The sequence below is a fragment of the Ixodes scapularis genome, unplaced genomic scaffold (assembly GCF_016920785.2).
Source record: "Ixodes scapularis isolate PalLabHiFi unplaced genomic scaffold, ASM1692078v2 PGA_scaffold4__175_contigs__length_147842914, whole genome shotgun sequence".
Taxonomy (NCBI): domain Eukaryota; kingdom Metazoa; phylum Arthropoda; class Arachnida; order Ixodida; family Ixodidae; genus Ixodes; species Ixodes scapularis.
Genome location: NW_024609879.1, coordinates 66,498,532 through 66,504,779, shown reverse-complemented (window position 1 = coordinate 66,504,779; position 6,248 = coordinate 66,498,532).

Here is a 6,248-nt window from a genome sequence, read left to right as displayed (position 1 = left end):
TCCCATCACCCGTACAGTATTCACTTTATGTTGACGATTTTCAGATATCCGTCTCATCCTGTAACATTGCTTTTTGTGAACGTAGGATAAAATTAGCAGCAAACAATCTGCTCAAGTGGGCTGATCAAAACGGTTTTAGGTTTTCAGCAGAAAAAAAAAACAAAAAACAGTTTGTGTTTGTTTTTCTCGCTTACGGGGAGGTAAAGTAGACCCATCGGTGACCATGCACTCCCCTCCAATACCAACGAAACCGGAACAGAAGTTTCTAGGGCTTATTTTTGATCGTAAACTGTCCTTTTTTTCTCATATTAGGTATCTTAAGGTAAAATGCCAGAAAGCACTAAACATTCTTAAAGTCCTTCCTCATACCTCCATATGGCTCTGATCGTCTCCGTCTTCTCTGAATTTACAGTTCGGTGGTTCGCTCACGCCTCGACTATGGTAGTTGTGTATATGGATCGGCAAGGCCCTTAGCTCTCCGAATGCTTGACACTATTCATCACCAGGGATTGCGACTGTCTACAGGTGCATTTCGCACGTCGCCCATCCCCAGCCTTTATGCAGAGACAAATGAATGGTCTCTAGAAAAGCAAAGGTTTGCTTTGGGGTTTATGTATTCCCTTAGAATAGGTTCATTCACCCTGCATCCTGCACGCGAGGTTGTGGAAGAAACAAGATTTAAGAGCACCTTTGACAACAAGCCCTCTGTAATCCCGCCTTTTAGTATAGGAAATGCAGCCGCAGCAGATTCGGTTGGACTGAGCTGTACAATGCCCGTGACCCCCGTACCTCAAGCAATAGCTCCTTGGGAATATAGCCTCATTTTGTGTGACTTTTCACTGACTAAGCACAGCAAGAAAGACACCCCACCAGCATGCATAAAACAGGAATTTTAGGAAATCCAGAGTAGATACTGTGGACACAGCTCGTATTACACAGATGACACCAAGACGGAAACGTTCGTTGGATGTGCCGTGGTTGGCCCCTCTCTTCGCTATGTGCAACGAATTGCATATACAGCCACTATTTTAACGGCTGAACTATGTGATATTCGCCTGGCAGTTAGTCATGTAGAAACGAAGAGCATGAAGTCAGTTATGTATACTGATTCACTTAGTTCGCCGAGAACGCTCTCATCACTAAATACCTCTAAACACTCAATAATCTTAGAGTTACAGAATAAAATCATCGATGCTTCCAAAAGGAATATTGACATAGTCTTTTGCTGGGTCCCTAGCCATGTTGGTATACCGGGTAATGAGGAAGCAGACCTTGTAGCCAGTTCTGCTGGTGACGAAAAAGTCGAACTACATGACATTCCATATAAAGACTGTCACAGCCTTTTAAGGCATTGTATAAGAGAGAAGTGGCAGCAAGAATGGGACAAAGAAGTAAATAAAAAGCTGCATACTGCAAAGCCACTGCTTAGTGAGTGGGAGGGTGCACAAAACCGTGAGCGCTTTTATGAGGTTGTCCTGTGTCGTCAAAGGATACGACATACGCACCTCACCGATGGCCATCTTTTGTGCAGGGAGAAAGCCCCAGAGTGTGAGCACTGCAATAATCTTTTAACTGTCGCGCACATTCTACTAGAATGCCCTCCCTACGACCTAGACCGACGGAAACATTTTTGTCAGCTATATAAAAAGCACACGCCTTTAAACCTCTCTATTTCGCTTGGCAACGAACCATTAGTTCCTTATCACTGCGTTTTTAGCTTCTTGAAAGCTTTCGGCCTTTTACACCGACTATGATTTTACACCCCAACTTCACGTTCATAACTACTTACAAGTCATACACATAATTTTAATCCATCATCAACTACTAAAGTTCTATCTTCTTCGAAACCCTATCTGCAATAGTGTATGTACCTGGCGCATCATAGCCTAAGATGCTTTTGCGCCATAAAACCCAACCCAACCCATAACTGACGTAGCCATACATGGTGAAGCCATTCTGGAAGGCAGCACCCAACTGCTTCTCGAAAAAGGAATTGGCGTCGCACGAGGCGTAACGGATCTCCTAGAGGGACGTAAAACCGCTCTCGTGACAAACTTTCGAGAGGAGCCGCAACACGTAACGAAGGTACAGCCCTAGGCCACATCGGCGAGCTTCAAACGCAAGCCGTGGTCACCGCAATCTCTGGGGAAACCTTGTCGTCACAGCGGAAGAGCACGGCGCCGCAGCAGTTCGACATTGACCCCGAACTCCCAGGTTCTAACCGCCGGCAACTGGTTGATCTCCTCGCCGAATACAGTGACGGTTTTGCCACATCGTCAAAAGTTCGCCAAACCCCAATGGCGAAACATCGCATTGTTACCGACGATGACGCGCTCCCTGTCCACCAGGCGCCGTATCGAGTCTCCTTAAATTAAAGGAAGGTAATTCAAGATCCGGAAATGCTCGTCGACAACATCATTCAACCCTCAAGAAGTCCGTGGACGTCCCCAGTCGTCCTTGTAAAGAAGAAGGATGAAACTTTGAGGTTCTGCGTGGATTATCGTCAACTAAACGCTGTGACTAAGAAGGACGTCTATCCGCTCCCCCGAATCAACGAAACGTTGGACTGACTGCGCCACTCCCGATATTTTTCGTCGATGGACCTGAAGAGTGGTTACTGGCAGATTGAAGTCGACGAACGCGACCGGGAGCAAACTGCCTTCGTCACTCCCGACGGACTGTACGAATTCAAAGTGATGCCGTTTGGTCTTTGTTCAGCACGAGCCACCTTCCAGTGTGTCATGGACGCCGTGCTGGCAGGTCCGAAATGGCAGAGCCGCCTCGTATCTGGACGATGTTGTTGTATTTGTACCGGACTTCGAAGAACACCTGAAACAACTTCAAGCCGTGCTTCAAGCCATCAAGACCGCCGGCCTGTCACTCAAGCCAACAAAGGGTCGGTTCGCCTGTGGTGAGCTAAAGTTCCTTGGCCACGTCATGAACAACAAAGGTGTTTTTCCTGACCCAGAGAAGACCCGTGCCGTATCTGCATTTACGTCACCGTCTGACCAAAAGGCTGTGAGAAGATTTCTCCGAATTTGTGCCTACTACAGACGGTTTGTTCGGGACTTCGAAAAGCTGTCCGCACCGCTTACGCACCTCACGAAGGACGCCGTAAAGTTTGAATGGACAGAAGAACACCAACGGTCATTCGATGAGCTCAAACGAAGACTCCAGACGCCCCGGATCCTTGGCCATTTCGACCAGTTCGCTGACACAGAGATCCACACTGACGCCAGTAACACCGGACTTGGTGCGGTACTAGTTCAAAGGCAGGACGGAGTAGAGCGAGTCATTGCATACGCGAGTCGGAGGCTGTCTAAGGCGGAGAGGAACTACTCAACAACTGAGAAGGAGTGCCTCGCTGTCGTCTGGGCAATAACAAAGTTTCGCCCATATTTGTATGGAAGACATTTTCGCGTGGTCACGAACCACCACTTGCTCTGCTGGCTCGCGAATCTGAAAGACCCCTCTGGATGCCTCGCCCGGTGGAGCCTACGACTGCAGGAGTTCGACATGACCGTTGTGTACAATTCCGGCCGGATGCGCAATGACGCCGACTGCCTGTCAAGAGCTCCTGCCGAGGCCGGTCCTGCCTGTATCGAAGAAGACGACGATGAGTGTTTTCATGGCGCTTGGGACGTCAGCGGCATGGCAACACTCCAACGAGACGACCCTGAACTGCGAGCGCCCATCGAGCACTTAGAGGGACAAGCGAGTACGGTTCTCCGTGCTTTCTTTAGAATCCTGCATACCTTCTCCATGCGGCAAGGAGCGCTGTACAAGGAGCACTTCGTCAACAACAACACAGCATGGCTGTTGGTTATTCCTGCCAGCTTTCGAAACGAAATCTTCCAAGGATGCCATGACGACCCAAAGGCTGGACACCGTGGCTACGGCAGGACGCTCGCCAGGATTCGAGAAAAGTACTATTGGCCGAGGCTACCGAAGGCTGTTCACCTCTGCATTCGACCATGCCACGAGTGTCCGCGACGAAAAACACCGCCGACGAAGCCATCAGGGCTTCTGCATCCGATTGCTCCCCCGTCCAGGCCGTTCCAGCATATCGGAATGGATTTACGTCGGGAAACCGCTGGATAATCGTCACCACAGATTATCTCACATGGTACGCCGAGGCGAAATCCCTTCCATCAGGTAGGGCTGTGGAAGTCGCTAAGTTTTTCATCGAGTTCACTGTCCTCCGGCACGGTGCCCCCGAAGTCCTCATTACAGACCGTGGATCATCGTTCATGGCCCAGCTGACGAAAGAGATCCTTCGTCTTAGCGGTACCGGCCACCGTCGAACCACTGTGTAGCATCCGCAGAAAAATGGAGTAACAGAACGTGTAAACGAAACTATCCCCGACATGATCTACATGTATGTCGGCGTAGAGCACAAGACTTGGGACGAGGTGTTACTCTACGTCACGTTTGCTTACAACACGGCGGTGCAAGAGACGACAGGAGTAACGCCGTTTTAGCTGGTGCATGGCAGAAAAGTAACGACCATGCTCGACGCGATGCTACCCCACGAACCAGTTGACGATGGGATCCTGAACGCCCTGGTGGTTGCTCAACGAGCCGAAGAAGTTCGCCAACTCGCCCGACATCCGAATTTAAGATTAACAACGTGTCGACGCTACCCGGTACAACTTTCGCCGGATCGACGTTCGTTTCAAGCCCGGAGACCGTGTGTGGGTTTGGACCCCGATACGACGACGCGGTGTAAGCGAGAAACTCCTGAAGCGCTACTTCGGACCCTACAAAGTGCTTCGTCGACTCGGGGATTTGAACTATGAGGCGATGTCCGACGGAACACGGACTGCGTCATGGCGCCCTCTACGACCGGAAGTCATCCACGTCGTGCGCCTCAAGCCGTACTACGCACCATAACACTGTGAACTGTGATCATGTGCAACGCTTGATAGGATTGTGTTCTGCCAGCTCCGTATTTTCCCATTTTTTTGTTCGTCTTGCTCTGTTTTGTTGCCTTTCAGGTGGCATTGAGACGATGCCTTTTTAAAGGGGGGAGTGAAGCCACGCGCGTCGGCGAGCGAGCGCGTGCGTGGCGAGTTACTGTGAGGGCGCAGGGCACGATGTTTTAAATAGGGTTAAAAGAATGCCGGTAAAACCTTATTTTAAGTCGTTTTTCTTTCAATTGCATTGCGGCGTGCTACCTGTCAAACCATGGCTTGAGGGGAAAGGATTTTTTGTGCCATGGTCGATTGATTGTTTCCTTTGTAAAAGGCCTGAAACTATAGAACATGTATTTTTAGAATGCTGGGATGCGGTTTTCCTATGGGACATCCTGCAGCGAACCCTCAAGAAAGTTTTCCTTCTCACAGCGCATGGCATACGGTTTCTACCTGTAGATAACGAAGGCGGTGTTCCCTACGATATATTTATGCTCCTTGGCCTCCACAGTCTTTGGAGGACGAGGACGGTTGTTAACAACGCGGACGCACAGGTTCGGCCTGCACGAGAGTACCTCATTGAAAGCGCCGCTTATATACGTGAACTATGCCGTGCACTGTCTGATCCACCGGGCTGGACGTTAATGTTGGACAGGTTGGTCTGTCTAGAAAGATTTTAATGTTGCCGCGAGGCCCAATTACGGGCCAGCGCGCTTTTAACATTGGTCAATGTGTGTTTGTGCCTTTGTGCTTTTAGTTGTTCTTGTCAAAACAGGCAATAAAGAAGAAGAAAAAGAAAGGGTGCGTGGCCGAGTGGTTACCGCACTAGACTTTCGTGCGGTAGCCCAGGGTTCGATTCCTGAGAGCGCCGCGTCTTTTATTTATTTTGTCAATTTAGATTTCTGGTAATTTCGAGAACCGTGTTGGGCTTGTTCTAGGTTAGAATGATCTACGCGCCAAATTTTCTAGGCCGATTGTTGCAGAAGTCCACGAGTGTACAAAAGGGACCCCGCGTGGATAGCCGGAGTCAGTTTCGCCCCAGCGTTCGACTCTGCTGTCACGCCGACTTGGACGCCCGCGACACTCTGCTTTCTTCTATTCCTTTTTTTGGGGGGGGCACAAGTGCGCCCCATTCAACGTTCAGTTTACTCAGTCATTCACCGCCTCATCACTTCTCATTCATGACCATATCTCTAGACAAGAGACCTGAGAAACGCTGAACTCGGCTGAAGTTTGGCAATGGCCGGACCTGCGGTAAGCCTAATTGGGTTTTGTTCAATGGCGTTAGTTATTGCCAAGGAACTTCTCTCGTCTATGACTTTTATCTAGTACTAC